Below are 19860 nucleotides of genomic sequence, written 5' to 3' on the forward strand. Positions count from 1 at the left end.
AACTTCTTCTCTTCTTCCTCCTCCCTTTACTTCTCCTTTCTTCTTTTCTTCTCCTCCTTCTCCTCTTCTTTCTTCTCCTTTCTTCCTCCTCTGCCTCCTTATCCTTCTTCTTTGCCTTCTTCTCTTTGTCCTCCTCCTTTTCATCCACCTCCCTCTTCTTTTCTTCTTCCTTTTTCTAATCCTCCTCCTCCTCTTCATCTACCTTCCTCTTCTCCTCATCTTTCTTCTTCTAGTCCCTCTTCTCTTTTTTCTCCTCCTCCTTTTTCATCTCCTTCTCTTCCTTCTCCTCTTCCTCCTCCTCACTCTTCTTCTTCTTCTTTTATCCTCCTCCTTCTTATCCTTATTTTCTCTTTCTTCTCCTCCCCTCCCCCTCCCTTTTTTCTCCTCCTCCTCCTCCTCTTCCTCCTTCCTTCTCATTCTTTTTCTTCTCTTTCTTCCTCTTCTCCTTCTTCCTCTCTTCTTCCTCCTACTTATTCTCCTTCTCTTTCTTCTACTCCTCCTCTTTATCCTCCTCATCTTCCTCCTTCTCCTTCTCCTCCTCCTCCTCCTCCTTCTCCTTCTCCTCCTTCTCTTCCTCCTCTTCTTCTCCTTCCCCTCCTCCTTCTACTTCATTTTCTCCTTATCTTTCTTTCCTCTTTCTTCTCCTTCTTCTTCTTCCCTTCCCTCCTCCTGCTCCTACTTCTTTTTCTCCTACTTCTTTTCCTCTTTCTGCTCCTCCTCCTTAGCCTTCTCCTCCTACTTATCCTTCTCCTCCTTTCTCCTCCTCCTCCTCCTCCTTCTCTTCCTTCTCCTTCTTCTCTTTCTCCTCCTTCATCTCTTCCTCCTTCACCTCCTTAGCCATCTTCTTCTTTTTCTCCTCTATCTTCTCTCTTTTCTTCTCCTTCTTCTATTCTTCTTCCTCCTCTCCTCCTCCTCCTCCTCTTTTTCTCCTCTTTCTTCTTCTATTCTTCCTTCTCCACCTCCTCCTTCTAAGAGGTTGGTTTCTCCTCAGTTTGCTAGTAACCTTAAAATCCCAGGTTGAGAAAGGAGGCCCGTTGGGAAAGTGGTGTCACCAAGGTGAATAGTTTAGAGGGGGAAATCTATATTTCCAATACAATGCCCTTGGCCTGAGATTCCTCCTTCGCCAACATAATACCGCTGAAATGGGCCACCCTGCCTCGGATTCAGGCTCCATGTGTCAGCGACCCCAAAGGCCTACACATTTCCGTCCGGAGGGATGATGCCAAGCCATTGAGCACCCCACGCAGAGGCTGAAATATGGCCAGACCCCAAAGACATCCACACAATAGGGACAGCCTGTCCTTTCTTTGGCCGCAATGAGTCACCGGAGATGCCAGGAATCGGTGGCGATTTAATCCTCTCCGCCTGCCCTTTTTTGAGGCATGAATCACCCTGAAACCGGGGGGGGGGGGGGGGGGGGGAAGGCTAAGGAGGAAAGGTTGGTTTTTTTTCAAGAGACCTTGGACTGCAAGCTGAACATTGAGCCAACAAGGTGATGCAGCAGCTCAAAAAGCCAATGCCATTCTAAGCTGCATCCAAAAGAGTAACCTCCTGACTGTAAGGAGATGCCTCCAGCAGTGGAGCTCTCTGCCTCAAGGTCCAGAGGAGGGTCTGAAGCAGAGGTGGGATGATGGCCATCTGTCAGGAGGGATCGGGTTGTGGTTTTCCTTTCTGGCAGAAGGGGGTTGGGCTGGATGGCCTTTGGGGGTCTCTTCCAAGTCTAGGATTCTACCTGTCTCACTGTTGTATTTGACATCTAATAGTTGCTGGTTGTGAGTTGCCCTGAGTCTCCCCCCCAACCCCAGGGGTGAGAAAGATGGATAGAAATGAGTTGTAGGTTTTTTCGGGCAATATGGCCATGTTCTAGAGGCATTCTCTCCTGACGTTTCGCCATGGATAGAAATGATTGAAATCTATATAAATAAAAATGTAATGTTCGTTTGTGGGATTAACAGAACTCAAAAACCACTGGACGAATTGACACCAAATTTGGACAGCATACACCTAACAACCCAATGTATGTCCTTCACTCATTTTTTTTTATTTTTTCATTTGGGAGTTGTAGTTCTTGGGATTTGTAGTTCACCTACAATCAAAGAGCATCCTGAACTCCACCAATGATGGAATTGAACCAAACTTGGCACACATAACTCCTATGACCAACAGAAAATACTGGAAGGGCTTGGTGGGCATTGACCTTGAGTTTGGGAGTTATAGTTCACCTACATCCAGAGATCACTGTGGATTCAAACAATGATAGATCTGGACCAAACTTGGCAGAAATACTCAGTATGCCCAAATGTGAACACTGGTGGAGTGTGGGGAGAAATAGACCTTGACCTTTGGGAATTGTAGTTGCTGGGATTTATAGTTCACCTACAATCAGAGTATTCTGAACTCCACCAGCGATAGAATTGGGTGAAACTTGGCACACAGAACCCCCATGACCAACAAAAAATATTGTTTTCTGATGGTCTTTGGCGACCCCTCTGACGTCCCGACCCCCAGGTTGAGAAACGCTGCTCTAAGGTATGTATGTATGTACGTATGTATCCCTTTCCCTAACACAGCCCTATCTCTATGTATCTAAGGTATGTATGGATGGATCAATCAATCAATCCCTATCTATCTATCTATCTATCTATCTATCTCTTTCTATACCCCATCCTTCTCTCTATATCTGTTTATCTCTATGCATCTATGTGTATGTATGTATGTATGTATGTATCCATCCATCCATCCATCTATCTATCTATTTTCTTATCTAAAGGGGGATAGCCCTTGGGGTGTCTTCCAAACCCCCCCCCCCCTATTTTTTTTGGTCTTAAATAGGTAGACGTTGGGGCCTCTTCCAACTCTAGGAGTATCTATCTGTCTATCTCTCTATCTATAGCTATAGCCGTGTATCTCTATCTGTCTATCTATCTATCTATCTATCTATCTGTATGCATCTATCTATTATGTTATCTTAAAGGGAGTGGTCCTTGGGGTCTCTTCCAACTCTAGGAGTTTTGTCTCTATCTATATATCTAGGTATCTATGTATATGTATGTTTGTATGTATCTATCTATCTCTATGTATATATGTATGTATATATGTATCTAGGAATATCTATCTATCTATCTAATCTCTGTATCTCTATCCATGTATATGTATGTATGTATCTGTCTTCTTATCTTAAAGGGGATGGCCCTTGGGGTCTCTTTCAACTCTTGGATTCTTCCTGTCTATCCCTATATCTATCTCTTTCTCTTTCTTTCCATCTCCATCTATATATTTATGTCTATGTATGTATGTATCTGTTTTCTTACCTTAAGGAAGTGGCATTTGGGGTCTCCTCTAGGATTCAGTCTATCTATCTATCTATCTATCTATCTATCTATCTATCTTTCTATCTTATTATCAGACATGGGTCTATTTTTCCATGTCTGATCCCACAGCAAGCTGGCTTCAGGAAAGGCAAAAGTTGCACATCACAAGTGATGAACCTGACTCAGCACATAGAAGATGGCTTTGAAAGGCAGCAGATCACAAGAACTGTCTTCATAGACCTGTCAGCAGCCTATGATGCTGTGAACCAATGCCTTCTCGTGAGAAAAATGTACAATATCACAAAGGACGACCACTTCACCCGCCTCATAGGAAACCTGCTACAAAACAGGAGCTTTTTTGTTGAGTTCCAGAGCCAGAGAAGTAGATGGCGGAAACAGAAGAACGGCCTGCCTCAGGGGAGCGTGCTTGCTCCATCCATGTTCAACATTTACACAAATGACCAGCCACCGCCAGAAGGGACAGAGAGTTTCATCTATGCTGATGATCGTGCCATTACTGCTCAAGCAGGGAGCTTTGAGACGGTGGAACAGAAGCTCTCCGAAGCTCTAGGTGCTCTTACTGCCTACTACAGGGAAAACCAGCTGATCCCCAACCCATCTAAAACACAGACATGTGCCTTTCATCTCAAAAACAGAGAAGCATCCCGAGCTCTGAAGATCACCTGGGAAGGAATCCCACTGGAGCATTGCAGCGCACCCAAGTACCTGGGAGTCACTCTGGACCATGCTCTGACCTACAAGAAGCACTGCCTGAACATCAAGCAAAAAGTGGATGCTAGAAACAATATCATACGAAAGCTGACTGGCACAACCTGGGGATCACAACCAGACACAGTGAAGACATCTGCCCTTGCGCTATGCTACTCTGCTACTGAGTATGCATGCCCAGTGTGGAACACATCTCACCACGCTAAAACAGTGGATGTGTCTTTTAATGAGACATGCCGCATTATCACAGGATGTCTGCGCCCTACACCACTGAAGAAATTACACTGTCTAGCCGGTATTGCACCACCTGACATCCACCGGGAAGTAGCAACCAATAGTGAAAGGACCAAGGCAGCGACATCTCCAACTCATCTCTTGTTTGGGTGTCAGCCAGCAGATCAACGACTTAAATCAAGAAATAGTTTTCTGAGATCTACAAAGACACTCGCTGGAACACCCCAGCAAGCGAGAGTCCAAAAGTGGCAGGCTGAAAACCAGAACCTCAATCAATGACTGATACCAAATGAGAGACTCCCTCCTGGGCACACAGAAGACTGGGAGACTTGGAAGGTGCTAAACAGACTGCGCTCTGACACAACGAGATGCAGAGCCAACCTTAAGAAATGGGGCTACAAAGTGGAATCCACGACATGCGAGTGTGGAGAAGAGCAAACCACTGACCACCACTGCAATGCGACCTGGAGTTCGCATTGGAGGACCTCCTTGCGGCAACACCAGAGGCTCTCCAAGTGGTCAGATACTGGTCAAAGGACATTTAATCAAGTACCAAGCTTGCAAACTTTGTGTTTTGTCTGTTTGTTTGTTTTGTTAAAAATGTAATACAACTGTCTGGTTGCTCCTGACACGATAAATAAATAAATAAATAAATAAATATCTTATTATCTTAAGGGGATGGCCTTTGGGGTCTTTGTCGGATGTATCCCATTCCCCCCTGTATAGAAGCCCCCTTTAAGTCCATACTTATTACAACGTTTCTTGGAGAGAAAAGAGAGCGAAGGAGAAAGGACTGCAGTAGCGTGACTCTCCTCCGCCTCTCCCAGCCCGCATCCTCTTTCTAAAAGGGCCACTGGGGGAAATAAAAAGGCCCTAGAAATGCAAGGAATCCTACACAAAACCCAGGCTGATGGTGTTTTTCTTCATTGGGAACGTTGAAGAAGTTTCCCAAGTGTCTTCCCTTTGCAATGGAAAAGCTACATGGGATCCTGGGGTTTCGTGTCCAAAGAGGTCATCCTTTCTGACCCATTTGCATTATCTTCTGAATCACTATAGTTCATTGAACTACAGTGATTGTTATAGAAATATAATACATATGTCCCCCCATGGAATTTTATTTTTATGGTAGTAGTAGTAGTAGTAGTAAAAAAGGTTGTCCCCTGACATTAAGTCCAGTCATGTCTGGGGTGTGGTGCTCATCTCCGTTTCTAAGCCAAAGAGCCGGCGTTGTCCATAGACACCTCCAAGGTCATGTGGCCGGCATGACTGCATGGAGCGCTGTTACCTTCCCGCCGGAGCGGTATCTATTGATCTACTCACATTTGCATGTTTTCGAACTGCTAGGTTGGCAGAAGCTAGGGCTGACAGCGGAAGCTCACGCCGCTCCCTGGAATCGAACGTGCGACCCACTGCGCCACCGGGGGGCCCTAGTAGTAGTAGTAGTAGTAGTAATAATAATAATAATAACAACAACAACAAAAACAACAAATAATGCTCAATAGCAGTAGTAAATAGTAATAGTAATGCTTCATAGTAGCAATAAATAATAATATACTAAATCGTAGAAGTAATAACGAACAATAATTCATTATTAATAATAATAACGCTCAATAGTCGTAAATAATACTATACTATAGTAGTAGTAATGATGAATAATAATGCTCAATAGTAGTAAGTAATAATAACACTCAATAATCGTAAATAAGAATATATAAGAATAATAAATAAGAATGCCTCTCTAGACCATGGCCATATAGCCCAAAAAAACCTACAACAACCCAGTGATTCCGGCCATGAAAGCCTTCGACAATACAAAGAATAATATACTAAATATATAAATTGTAGTAGTGATAATGAATAAAAGCGCTCAATAGTAGTAAATAATAATAACACTTAATAATTGTAAATAAGAATAATATACTAAATATATAAATTGTAGTAGTAATAATGAATAATAGCGCTCAATAGTAGTAAATAACCATAATGCTTCATAGTAATAATAATTATAATGCTCAATAATAGTAGTAATAATGAATAATAATAATGCTCAATAGTAGTAAATAATAATAATGCTCGTTGTAAATAATACTATACTAAATAGTAGTAATAATGATTAATAATAATAATGCTCAATAGTAGTAATAACACTTAATAATAGTAAATAAGAATAATATACTAAATATATAAATTGTAGTAGTGATAATGAATAATAACGCTCAATAGTAGTAAATAATCATAATGCTTCATAGTAATAATAATTATAATGCTCAATGATAGTAGTAATAATAAATAATAATAATGCTCAATAGTAGTAAATAATAATAACGCTCAATAGTCATAAATAATACTATACTAAATAGTAGTAGTAATGATGAATAATAATAATAATAATGCTCAATAGTAGTAAGTAATAATAACACTCAATAATCGTAAATAAGAATAATATACTAAATATACTAAATATATAAATTGTAGTAGTGAGAATGAATAATAGCGCTCAATAGTAGTAAAGAATCATAAAGCTTCATAGTAATAATAATTATAATGCTCAATGATAGTAGTAATAATAAATAATAATAATTCTCAATAGTAGTAAATAATAACGCTCAATAATAGTAAATAATACTATACTAAATATAAGTAGTAATGATGAATAATAATAATGCTCAATAGTAGTAAGTAATAATAACACTTAATAATCGTAAATAAGAATAATATACTAAATATATAAATTGTAGTAGTGATAATGAATAAAAGCGCTCAATAGTAGTAAATAATCATAATGCTTCATAGTAATAATAATTATAATGCTCAATAATAGTAGTAATAATGAATAATAATAATGCTCAGTAGTTGTAAATAATAATAACGCTCAATAGTCGTAAATAATACTATACTAAATAGTAGTAGTAATGATGAATAATAATAATGCTCAGTAGTAAGTAATAATAACATTCAATAATCGTAAATAAGAATAAAATAGTAAATATACTAAATATATTGTAGTAGTGATAATGAATAATAGCGCTCAATAGTAGTAGCTTCATAGTAATAATAATTATAATGCTCAATAATAGTAGTAATAATGAATAATAATAATGCTCAACAGTAATAGATATAATGCTAAATAGTAGCAGTAATAATGAGAATAGAGTTAAATAATAATAATAATAATAATGCTAAATAGTAGTAATAATAAATAATAATGCTAAGTAGTAGTAGTAGTAAGTTATAATAATGCTCAATAGTAATAATAATAAACAATAGTATTAATGCTGACTTACTTATTTAGGCAATTCGTCGTAGTCCGAGGATGATGGTCCTCCAAGTGTAGTATCCTGGCGGTGGGTCCGTGATCTGCATCTTCTCCCGCAGTGAGGGCATTGGTTTCCAGGTGGGAGGCAGTCCCGGTCAGGGTTGGCTTGACGCGCCTTCCTCTTGGCACATTTCTCTCTTTCACCCTCCATTCGTGCCTCTTCAAATTCTGCAGCACTGCTGGTCACAGCTGACCTCCAATTATTATTATATTGAGCAGTAAAACGTAATAATTGAGCAGTTATACATAATTATTGAGCAGTAATACATAGTAATAATGCTCAATAATAATAATAGCAGTAATTGTAGTTGTAGTAATGCTAAAGAGTAATAATAATGCTCAATAGTAGTAGTAGTAGTAATAATAATAATAATAATAATAATAATAATAATAATGATCAGCTGGCACTGGCACTATTAATATGTACAACGCTGCGAACAGGAATAGTTTTACTAAACAAGTTGTCTTTGGATGTTACAGTCCAGAAGTCATTTCTTGGTTTACCCACATGTGATGCAGAGGATACTGGGAGGTGCAGTCCAGACTTTTGGACGATAATAATATTAATAATAATTATAATAGTAATAATTGGAATCCAATCCATCTCCTGCCCGCCCGGATCCTTGCTGGCCCCCATGTGTTCCCCATTACCCTGTCGGCACCCTTGCAAGGGGGCGGAAAGGCCATAAATTATCCTAATGAGCCTTGGTGTGAAAAGGCTGGTCCCCACTGTGGGGGGAGATGAAAGGGAAAGGGAAAGGAGGGGAAGACAAATGGAAAGGGGGGCAAACCGGGTTGGGGTCTCTCCTGCATCTGCCTCTCCGAAGCAAGGCCATAAATCTTGCTCAGTGGGAAGGAGGCAGCCGGCCGCCAGCAGGGGCTTTTGTTCCCGGGCACAGAACTTGGGGGTTGTTCATAAATAATAATCATTAAAATATTCCCCAAAAATATTTGCGGAAATGTAGACAAAGTATTCACAAAAATTATTTACAAAAAATAAACATAAAAATATTCTCAGAAATATTCACTGAAAATATTCACAAAAATAGGCATAAAATCATCACAAAAATATTTACCAAAAATAATCATAAAAATATTCTCAGGAATATTCACTGAAAATATTCACAAAAATAGGCATAAAATAATCACAAAAATATTTACAAAAAATAATCATAAAAATATTCTCAGGAATATTCACTGAAAATATTCACAAAAATAGGCATAAAATAATCACAAAAATTATTTACAAAAAATAATCATAAAAATATTCTCAGGAATATTCACTGAAAATATTCACAAAAATAGGCATAAAATAATCACAAAAATATTTACAAAAATAATCATAAAAATATTATCAGGAATATTCACTGAAAATATTCACAAAAATAGGCATAAAATCATCACAAAAATTAATTACAAAAATTATCATAAAATATTCTCTGAAATATTCACTGAAAATATTCACAAAAATAGGCATAAAATCATCACAAAAATATTTACAAAAAATAATCATAAAAATATTATCAGGAATATTAACTGAAAATATTCACAAAAATAGGCATAAAATCATCACAAAAATATTTACAAAAAAATAATCATAAAAATATTATCAGGAATATTCACTGAAAATATTCACAAAAATAGGCATAAAATAATCACAAAAATATTTACAAAAAATAATCATAAAAATATTTACAAAAAAATCATAAAAATATTATCAGGAATATTCACTGAAAATATTCACAAAAATAGGCATAAAATCATCACAAAAATTAATTACAAAAATTATCATAAAATATTCTCAGGAATATTCACTGAAAATATTCACAAAAATAGGCATAAAATAATCACAAAAATATTTACAAAAAATAATCATTAAAATATTCCCAAAAATATTCACTAAAAATATTTGCAGAAATAGGCAAAAAACGTTCACAAAAATACTCATAAAAATATTCACAAAAATTTTCGCAGGAAGTTCCCTCACAGAGAATCCATTGTTACATTTTCAAAAGGGGGGGGGGGAGACAGTAGATAGCAAGGAGGAGTCAAGACAAAGCCTTTTTGGTAAATATATGCATAGGATTGTGAGAGGAGGAATCCCTCATCCTAATCCTATCTCTAGTCTAGCTCCTCGCTGAGGACTGGAGACTTGATGACACAAGAGACTTGTGCAGTCCAGGGATACAACCCAACACATCTGGACTTGATTACTGCAATGCACTCTACATGGGGCTGCCCTTGAAGACGGCTATTTTATATAGTGTTTTATTTTATGCTCTGTTTTTAGGCACTTCTGTGCCGTGTGTAAGCTGCCCCAAGTCCCTTCAGGGAGATGGTGGCGGGATATAAGAATTAAGTTATTATTATTAATAATAATAATATTCAAATTATTGTTAATATTATTGAAAGAAATACTGTTGTTAATAGTATTCATATTATTAATATGAATACTATCGATAATATTATGTATTTATTTATTTATGACATTTATATCCCACCCTTCTCACCCCGAAGGGCATTCAGAGTGGCTTACAAGTTATATGTGCATAAAATCTATTATATTATTAGCATAGCACAATATTAGTATTATATTTTACTATATTGTACTGTACCACTGTACTGTAATATTATTAATATTATTATTAATAATATATTAAAAATAATAGTAATCAATATTATATGTATATACAGTATATTATATTATTAGCATAGCACAATATATTAGTATTATATATTACTATATTATACTATAGCTGTCTAGGCCACTTTCGAATTCGGGCCTCTGATATATCAGATCTTGTCTGATGGAATAATACTGGAACTGGCTTTTAAATGTTGTGACGGTCTAATAGTATTATGTTTATGTTTTGTAATGTTTGTTTTGTATGGTTTTGTGTTGGTTTTTGAAGGCTTTGCCCTTTGTTGGAAACTGCCCTGAGTCCCCTCAGGTAGATGGAGTGGCATACAAATAAAGTTTTATATTATATATACCATTAGCTGTCCCCTGCCACGTGTTGCTGTGGCCCAGTCTGTTGAACTGGAAAATATAGTAATGAGAAAGTGTTGGTTTCTAATATATGTAATTTCTTTATGCTTGTGGGTAAACAGTATTTCTTGCTGTTTCCTTGTCAGTGGTGATGTGGAGAGTGGCTGGTTTGCCCACCCTGGAATATTCAACATATCATTGTCCTTCTTTAAGGGTCCCTTTCAAATCTATGATACTATGTGTGTGTGTGTGAATCATATCTATCTATCCATCTATCTATCTATCTATCTATCTATCTATCTATATCTATGGCTGGATGGCTCTTTGTCAGGAGGACTTTGATTACGTTTTCTTGCCCATATGAAGGGAGTTGGATTGGATGGCCTTAAGTATTTTCTGATAGTCATGGGGGTTCTGTGTGGGAAGTTTGCCCTGATTCTGTCGTTCATGAGGTTCAGAATGCTCTTTGATTGTAGATGAACTGTGAATCCCAGTGAATACAACTTCCAAATGTCAAGGTCTATTTCCCCCAAACTCCATCTGTGTTCATATTTGAGCGTATTGAGTGCCTGTGCCAAGTTTGGTCCAGATTCATCATTGTTTGAGTCCACAGTGCTCTCTAGATGTCGGTGAACTACAACTCCCAAACTCAAGGTCAATGCCCACCAAACCCTTCCAATATTTTCTGTTGGTCATGGAAGTTCCAAGTTTGGTTCAATTCCGTCGTTGTTGGTGTTCAGAATGCTCTTTGATTGTAGGTGAACTATAAATCCCAGCAACTACAACTCCCAAATGATAAAAATCATAATTTTTTGAGTGATGGTCACTCCTTGCGTTGTGAGATGCTTTGTTGCCAAATTTGGTGTGATTTTGTTCATTAGTTCTTTTGTTTGTACTCATTATGCACAGAGCATTTTATATATATAGATTACACTCCAATATTATTAGTAATATTACATGAATATATAATACATAATTATTATATTGTATTATTATTATTATATTGTATTACAATATTATGATCAATATTATATATTCATGCAATATAGTATATTATTAGCGTAGCACAATATTAGTATTAGTAAAGGTAAAGGTTTTCCCCTGACATGAAGTCCAGTCGTGTCCAACTCTGGGGTGTGGTGCTCATCTCCATTTCTAAGCCAAAGAGCAGGCGTTGTCCGTGGACACCTCCTAGGTCATGTGGCTGGCATGACTGGGTGGAGTGCCGTTACTTTCCCGCTGGAGTGGTACCTATTGATCTATTCACATTTGCATGGTTTCAAACTGCTAGGTTGACAGAAGCTGGGGCTGAAAGCGGAAGCTCACGCTGCTCCTCGCGTTCAAACCTGCGACCTTTCGGTCAACAAGCTCAGCAGCTCAGCGCTTTAACCCACTGCGCCACCGGGTAATTAGTATTACATATTACTATATTCTACTATTTCACTATACTGCAATATTATTAGTAACATTAATAATAATATATTAAAAATAATAGTAGTATTAATATTAACAACAACAGTGCTGATGGGCTTCCTTTTGCAGGAGGTTGTGGCCCTGGCTGCCCCGGTTTGAAATTTTTTATTTTTTATTTTGTCGTGTCAGGAGTGACTGCAAGTCGCTCCTGGTGTGAGAGAATTGGCCGTCTGCAAGGATGTTGCCCAGGGGACGCCTGGATGATTTGATGTTTTTATCATCCTTGTGGGAGGCTTCTCTCATGCCCCCGAATGAGGAGCTGGAGCTGATAGAGGGAGCTCATCCGCCTCTCCCTGGATTTGAACCTGCGACCTGTCGGTCTTCAGTCCTGCCGGCACGGGGGTTTAACCCACTGCACCACCGGGGGCTCCATCCGGTTTGAAATAGTCAATGTAGACAAAATAGTCAGTGTAACTAAGCCTTCGGGACACAGGATTCGGACCTTTGGCTTCCCAAGGTTGCCCGACATTCATCCCCTATTTGAATCCGTTCATTTCGGGGTGGCCGAAACTAAAAGGAAGCAGCCCTAAGCCCCGGCGTGGGAGGTCTTCCCCAGCTTTTGGGGTTCCCCAAAGAGACCGCCTAGGCACCCTGCTGCTTTCGGGGAAGCCACTGTCAAGCGCGAACAGATGTTCGACATCCAGCCCCAAAAGCATTCTTGCCCGATTAGGCCACGCTTAGCGGGAGGGCAACGGTGCCAACAGGCCCGTAGCCAGAAAAAACATTTGGACGGGGTTGAAACTCTCCCTTCCCCAAGATTAATTTTAGGCCAGTGTCTCCTGATCTGGTACGAGATCTCAACAAGGCCCTGAAATGACCATCATTGTGCAAAGGTTCTTCACAGGTAGTATGTCCTGGATCTTTGCTCCCTCTCGTCGGCCGAAACAGACAATAGTTTCCCCAATTGGCAGATGTTTCTTTCTGTTTTCTTCTGCTTTCTTCTTATTGCCTTTCTCATCAAGACGTTTTCTACTGGGAATTAGCAAAAAGTTTTCAGCCAGGCGCAAGTTGTTCCAATGGGACTCTGTATTTTGGTGTCTATTGAAGACGTCTGTTGTGTTTCTTCATCACAGAAATGGGTTAGCCACCAATGCGCCAAGCTTCTGATGAGCACGTTTGCCCCCAACTTCTCCTCCAAACACCACACCATACTTACAGAGCGCACCTTGTGTTAGGAGATCCCTCGTTGTCTGAGTAGGATAATCCTCCAGGGTGGGTCCGTAGGTGACTATGGAGCCCTATTCTTGATCTGCATCGTCTCCCGCAGTGAGGGCATTGGTTTCGAGGTGGAAGGCAGTCCTGGTCAAGGTTGACTTGACGCGCCTTCCTCTTGGCATGTTTCTCTCTTTTACCCTCCATTCGTGCCTCTTCAAATTCTGCAGCACTGCTGGTCACAGCTGATCTCCAGCTGGAGCGCTCACGGGGCAGGGCTCCCCAGTTCTCAGTGTCTATGCCAGAGTTTTTAAGGTAGGCTTTGAGCCCATCTTTAAATCTCTTTTCCTGCCCGCCAGCATTCTGTTTTCCGTTCTTGAGTTCGGAGTAGAGCAGCTGCTTTGAGAGACGGTGGTCGGGCATCCGGACAACGTGGCCGGTCCAGCGGAGTTGATGGTGGAGGACCATTGCTTCAGTGCTGGCGGTCTTTGCTTCTTCCAGCACGCTGACATTTGTCCGCCTGTCTTCCCAAGAGATTTGCAGGATTTTCCAGAGGCAGCGCTGATGGAATCGTTCCAGGACTTGCATGTGACGTCTGTAGACGGTCCACGTCTCGCAGGTGTATTGCAGGGTTGGGAGGATAATAGCTTTATAAACAAGCACCTTGGTATCCCTACGGATGTCCCGGTCCTCAAACACTCTCTGCTTCATTCGGGAAAATGCTGCACTCGCAGAGCTCAGGCGGTGTTGTATTTTGGTGTCGATGTTGACTTTGGTGGAGAAGTGGCTGCCAAGGTAGCGGAAATGGTCAACGTTTTCTAATGTTACACCATTAAGCTTTATCTCTGGCATTGGAAAGGGGTAAGCTGGTGACTGCTGGAAGAGCACTTTGGTTTTCTCGCTGTTCAATGACAGGCCGAGCTTCTCGTATGCTTTGAGTCCCCGCTTTGAGTCCCCCTCGGGGTGAGAAAAGCGGTATACAAATACTGTAAATAAATAAATAAATTCTGCGAAGGTGTTTAGAGCGCACCTTGTAGATGCAATGAGCAGGCTAGCCAGGGAAATCCGCTGAACCCTTTGGGTCGAAATCTTCGATGCCTCTTCTTATCCGCATGAAATACATATTCTGGCAATGGAGTGTGTGGATTTTGTAGTAATTGAGCTTTCACTTGATCATCAGACACAGTCTTGTCATATCAAATCCAAGGTCTAATAGCACAGTCAAATGTGACCGAAAAAGGGGCTCTTTGTGCTTGGAAATGTTTCTTTTCTCACACATTTTGGGGGTCTAATGCACCATCAAATCCTATGCACCACTCCATTTTCCAAACACTGAAAGCAACAAAAGTATTATTTCCTGCTGCACATCTTCCACAGCAAAGTGCAGTCTTTCTCATTGGACCATTACATTTGAGTAGTAGTAGTAGTAGTAGTAGCAATAATAATAATAATAATAATAATAATAATAATAATAATAATAATAAGGTTCTTGTGGGTTTTTTTCGGGCTATAGGGCCATGTTCTAGAGGCATTTCTCCTGACGTTTTGCCTGCATCTATTTATTTATTATTTATTTATTACTGCGCTTGTATACCGCTGTTTCTCAGCCTAAATTGGCGACTCAACGCGGTTTACATCACTACAACAATCAACAATATTCCGTTTAAAAAGCATAAAAACACATACACAATACACAATATTATTGGGCCACCAATAACAATCCAATGCATCTCTTAACTAGAATCGCAATCCAATTTCGTCGTCTGTGATTACCAATCCTTGATCATCAATTTCATTGCACCGGATTAATCGAATGCTTGTTTGAACATCCATGTCTTCAATCTTTTTCGAAACACCATCAGCGAGGGGGCTGATCTTACCTCTATGGGGAGGGCATTCCAAAGCCGAGGGGCCACCACAGAAAAGGCCCTGTCTCTCGTCCCCGCCAGCCGCACCTGTGAAGCAGGCGGGATAGAGAGCAGGGCCTCCCCAGAAGATCTTAGGGTCCTGGTGGGCTGATAGGCCGAGATACGTTCGGATAGATAGGTTGGGCCAGAACCGTTTAGGGCTTTAAAGGCCAATGCCAGCACGTTGAATTGAGCCCGGTAGCAAATCGGCAGCCAGTGGAGCTGGTGCAGCAGAGGAGTGTTATGCTCCCTGCGCCCCGCTCCTGTTAGTATCATGGCTGCCGCCCGTTGGACTAATTGGAGCTTCCGAGCCGTCTTCAAAGGCAACCCCACGTAGAGAGCGTTGCAGTAGTCAAGACGGGATGTAACCAGAGCGTGGACTACCGTGGCCAAGTCAGACTTCCCAAGGTACGGTCGCAGTTGGCGCACAAGTTTTAACTGTGCGAATGCTCCCCTGGTCACCGCCGAAACCTGGGGTTCCAGGCTCAGCGATGAGTCCAGGATCACACCCAAACTGCGAACCTGCGTCTTCAGGGGGAGTGCGACCCCGTCTAACACAGGCTGTAACCCTATGCCCTGTTCGGCCTTGCGACTGACCAGGAGTACCTCTGTCTTGTCTGGATTCAATTTCAATTTGTTCGCCGCCATCCAGACCGTCACAGCGGCCAAGCACCGGTTCAGGACCTGGACAGCCTCCTTAGTAGCGGGTGGGAAGGAGTGACAGAGTTGGACATCATCTGCGTACAGATGACATCGCACCCCGAAACTCCGGATGATCTCGCCCAGCGGCTTCATGTAGATGTTAAACAACATGGGAGACAGTATTGAACCCTGAGGAACCCCACAAGACAAAGGTTGTGGGGTTGAACAGGAGTCTCCCAGTAACACCTTCTGAGACCGACCCTCGAGGAATGAGCGGAGCCACTGCAGAACAGTACCTCCAAGACCCATCCCCGCGAGGCGTCCCATGGCAAGCATCCTCAGAGGTAGTGAGGATGCTCTGAGGATGCTTGCCATAGATGCAGGCGAAACGTCAGGAGAAATGCCTCTAGAACATGGCCCTATAGCCCGAAAAAAACCCACAAGAACCTAGTGATTCCAGCCATGAAGCCTTCGACAATACAATAATAATAATAATAACAACCTCATGATTGTGTTAAAAAACCAAGTATGGATTGTTGATGTTGCCTGTGAAAGCAGGATTGAAGAGAAACAACTGGAAAAGATGGCACGATATGAGGATTTAAAGATCGAACTGCAAAGACTCTGGCACAAGCCAATCAAGGTGGTCCTAGTGATGATTGACACACTGGGTGCAGTGCCTAAAGACCTTGGCCTGCACTTAAACACAATCGGCACTGACAAGATTACCATCTGCTAGCTGCAAAAGGCCACCATACTGGGATCTGCATGCATTATTCGCCGATACATCACACAGTCCTAGACACTTGGGAAGTGTGCGACGTGTGATCCAATACAACAGCCAGCAGAGTGATCTTGTCTGCTGTGGACTCATCTTGTTGTGTTTCAAATAATAATAGTAATAATAATAAGACTTTATTTATATTCCACCCTATCTCCTTGAGGGGACTCAGGGCAGATTCCAACAAACAAAAAGGCAACTTTCAATGCTTTAATAGAGCAATAAATTCAGACATAATAACACAAAATAACCCGATATAGAAAGGCAAATTATAACATGACAACTAAAATTAAATAACATCACCTAAACATCACAAGTAAATTCTCTATACACATAATAAAAGTGAAAATATGTATGTGTGAGTCGCTCCCACTACTCAGGAGACTCCAATGGCCCTCCCTCCAATGACATTGCAGGTTACAGTGAGCACCGTGAACATGTCCAAGAGCCCTGCCAAGGTCCTCTACAAACACTATACTGCCCCCCACCCAAGTGAAGGCTTTCATTCGGGGACAATTTATCATAGGTTTTCTGTTTTTCCTTCACCGCAGACATCCCAGTGTTTCTGACTCTGTATTGTCGAAGGCTTTCATGGCTGGAATCATTAGGTTCCTGTGGGTTTTTTGGGGCTATATGGCCATGTTCTAGAGGCATTTTCTCCTGACATTTCGCCTGCATCTATGGCAAGCATCCTCTGGCTACCAGTATTAAAAAACTCACTACCTCTGAGGATTCTTGCCATAGATACAGGCGAAATGTCAGGAGAAAATGCCTCTAGAACATGGCCATATAGCCCGAAAAAACCCACAAGAACCTAGTTTCTGACTCTCTCCATTGGTGTGGAATTTGCATGGCCCCGCCCACGGCTTCTCCCTTAAGCCTTCCTTGTTATTTTCTATGGCACACAGCAGAAGAATTGATCAGCAACTGAACATACTAGAGAGCTTTGGGGAGAATTCACCATGATTTCTAGGAGTTGTAGGTCCTGGGATGCACAGTTCACCTGCAATTTAAGAACTGCACTCTGAATTCCACGAACGATGGACCTGGAACTCACTTGGCACATAGAACCCCCATGACCAACAAAACATACTGGCGGTCTTTGGAGGGATTTGGAGGAGTTGTAGTTCACCTACATCCAGAGCACACTATAAACACAAACAATGATGGATCTGGACCAAACTTGGCATGCATACCCGATATGCCCAAATTTGAATACTGGTGAGCTTTGAGGGAAATTAGCCTGGGCATTTTGGAGTTGTAGATCCTGGGATATATCATTCACCTGCAATCAAAGATCACTCTGAACTCCATCAAAGATGAAAGTGGACCAAACTTGGCACACAGAGCCTCCATGATCAGCAAAAAATTCTTTGGGGAAAATTCACTTTGATTTGGGGGAGTTGTAGTTCACCTACATCCAGAGAGCACTGTGAACCCAAACACAGACGAATCTGATTAAACTTGTCACACAGAACTGATATGTTGAAATTTGATTACTGGAGGGATTTGGGGGGGACTGACCTCCTTTCTGGGAGTTGTAGTTCACCCACAGGGAAACTGTGACCTCCACCAATGATGGACCTGGACCAAACTTGCACACTGAACCCCCATGACTAACTCAACCTACTGGAGGGGTTTGAGGGGACTGACTCACCATAGTGGGAGTTGTAGTTTACCCTACAGCCAGAGAGCACACTGAACCCCACCCATGATGCATCCAGAGCAAATTTGCCCAACATAACAAACTTTAAGTATTGATGGAGTTTCTCAAGGTTAACTTGGCAGGATGTGAGTTGTAGTTCACCCACAACCTTATGCATTTTGTACAATTAAAATTCACTTTTTCAAATATCCCGGGCTACGCCGGGTACCCAAGCTAGTAAAAAATGTAACGTAGACAATAATTACATGTCAATTAGTAAAAGCAATACTTCCAACTCTAGGTCTCTATTGCCCCTTCTGCTTGTAATATCGATGAAGCTGGATGGTTATCTGTGAGGAGAGTTTGGATGGTGGCAGAAGGGGTTGGACTGTGGGGCCTTTGGGGGTCCCTTCCAACTCTAGTACTCTATTGCCCCTTCTGCTTATAATATGAATGAGGTTGGATGGTCATCTGTCAGGAGGGTTTGGATAGTGGCATGAGGGGGTTGGACTGGATGGTCTTTGGGGGTCTCTTCCAACTCTAGGACTCTATAGCCCCTTCTGCTTGTAATATTGATGAGGTTGGATAGTCATCTGTCGGGAGGGTGTGGATGGTGGCAGAAGAGGTTGGACTGGATGGCCTTTGGGAGTCCCTTCCATCTCTAGGACTCTATTGCCCCTTCTGCTTATAATATCGATGAGGCTGGATGGTCATCTGTCAGGAGGGTTTGGATGGTGGCAGACGGGGGTTGGACTGGATAGCCTTAGGGAGTTCCTTCCAACTCTAGGACTCTATTGCCCCTTGTGCTTGTAATATCGATGAAGCTGGATGGTCATCTGTCGGGAGTATTTGGATGGTGGCAGAAGGGGGTTGGACTGGATGGCCTTTGGGGGTCCCTTCCAACTCTAGTACTCTATTGCCCCTTCTGCTTATAATATGAATGAGGTTGGATGGTCATCTGTCAGGAGGGTTTGGATGGTGGCAGAAGGGGTTGGAGTGGCTGGCCTTTGGGGGTCCTTTCCAACTGTACGACTCTATTGCCCCTTCTGCTTGTAATATCCATGAGGCTGGATGGTCATCTGTCGGGGAGGGTTTGAATGGTGGCAGAAGGGGGTTGCAGTGGCTGGCCTTTGGGGGTCACTTCTAACATTCTGTATCCCTATTTCTCCATGAAGCTTGTGATATCTATGAGAGTGGCTGGCCATCTGTTGCAAGGGATCGAATTGTGTTCTTCCGGGTTGGTCATCTGTCGGGAGGGTTTGGATGATGGCAGAAGGAGGTTGGACTGGATGGCTTTTGGGAGTCCCTTCCAACTCTAGGCCTCTATAGGCCCTTCTGCTTGTAATATGGATAAAGCAGGATGGTCATCTGTCAGGAGAGTTTGGATGATGGCAGAAGGGGGTTGGACTGTGAGGCCTTTGGGGGTCCCTTCCAACTCTAGTACTCTATTGCCCCTTCTGCTTATAACATGAGTGAGGTTGGATGGTCATCTGTCAGGAGGGTTTGGATGATGGCAGAAGGGGGTTGGACTGTGGGGCATTTGGGGGTCCCTTCCAACTCTAGTACTCTATTGCCCCTTCTGCTTATAATATGAATGAGGTTGGATGGTCATCTGTCAGGAGGGTTTGGATAGTGGCATGAGGGGGTTGGACTGGATGGTCTTTGGGGGTCTCTTCCAACT

The sequence above is a fragment of the Anolis sagrei genome, chromosome X, assembly GCF_037176765.1.
Source record: "Anolis sagrei isolate rAnoSag1 chromosome X, rAnoSag1.mat, whole genome shotgun sequence".
NCBI classification, from domain to species: Eukaryota; Metazoa; Chordata; class Lepidosauria; order Squamata; family Dactyloidae; genus Anolis; species Anolis sagrei.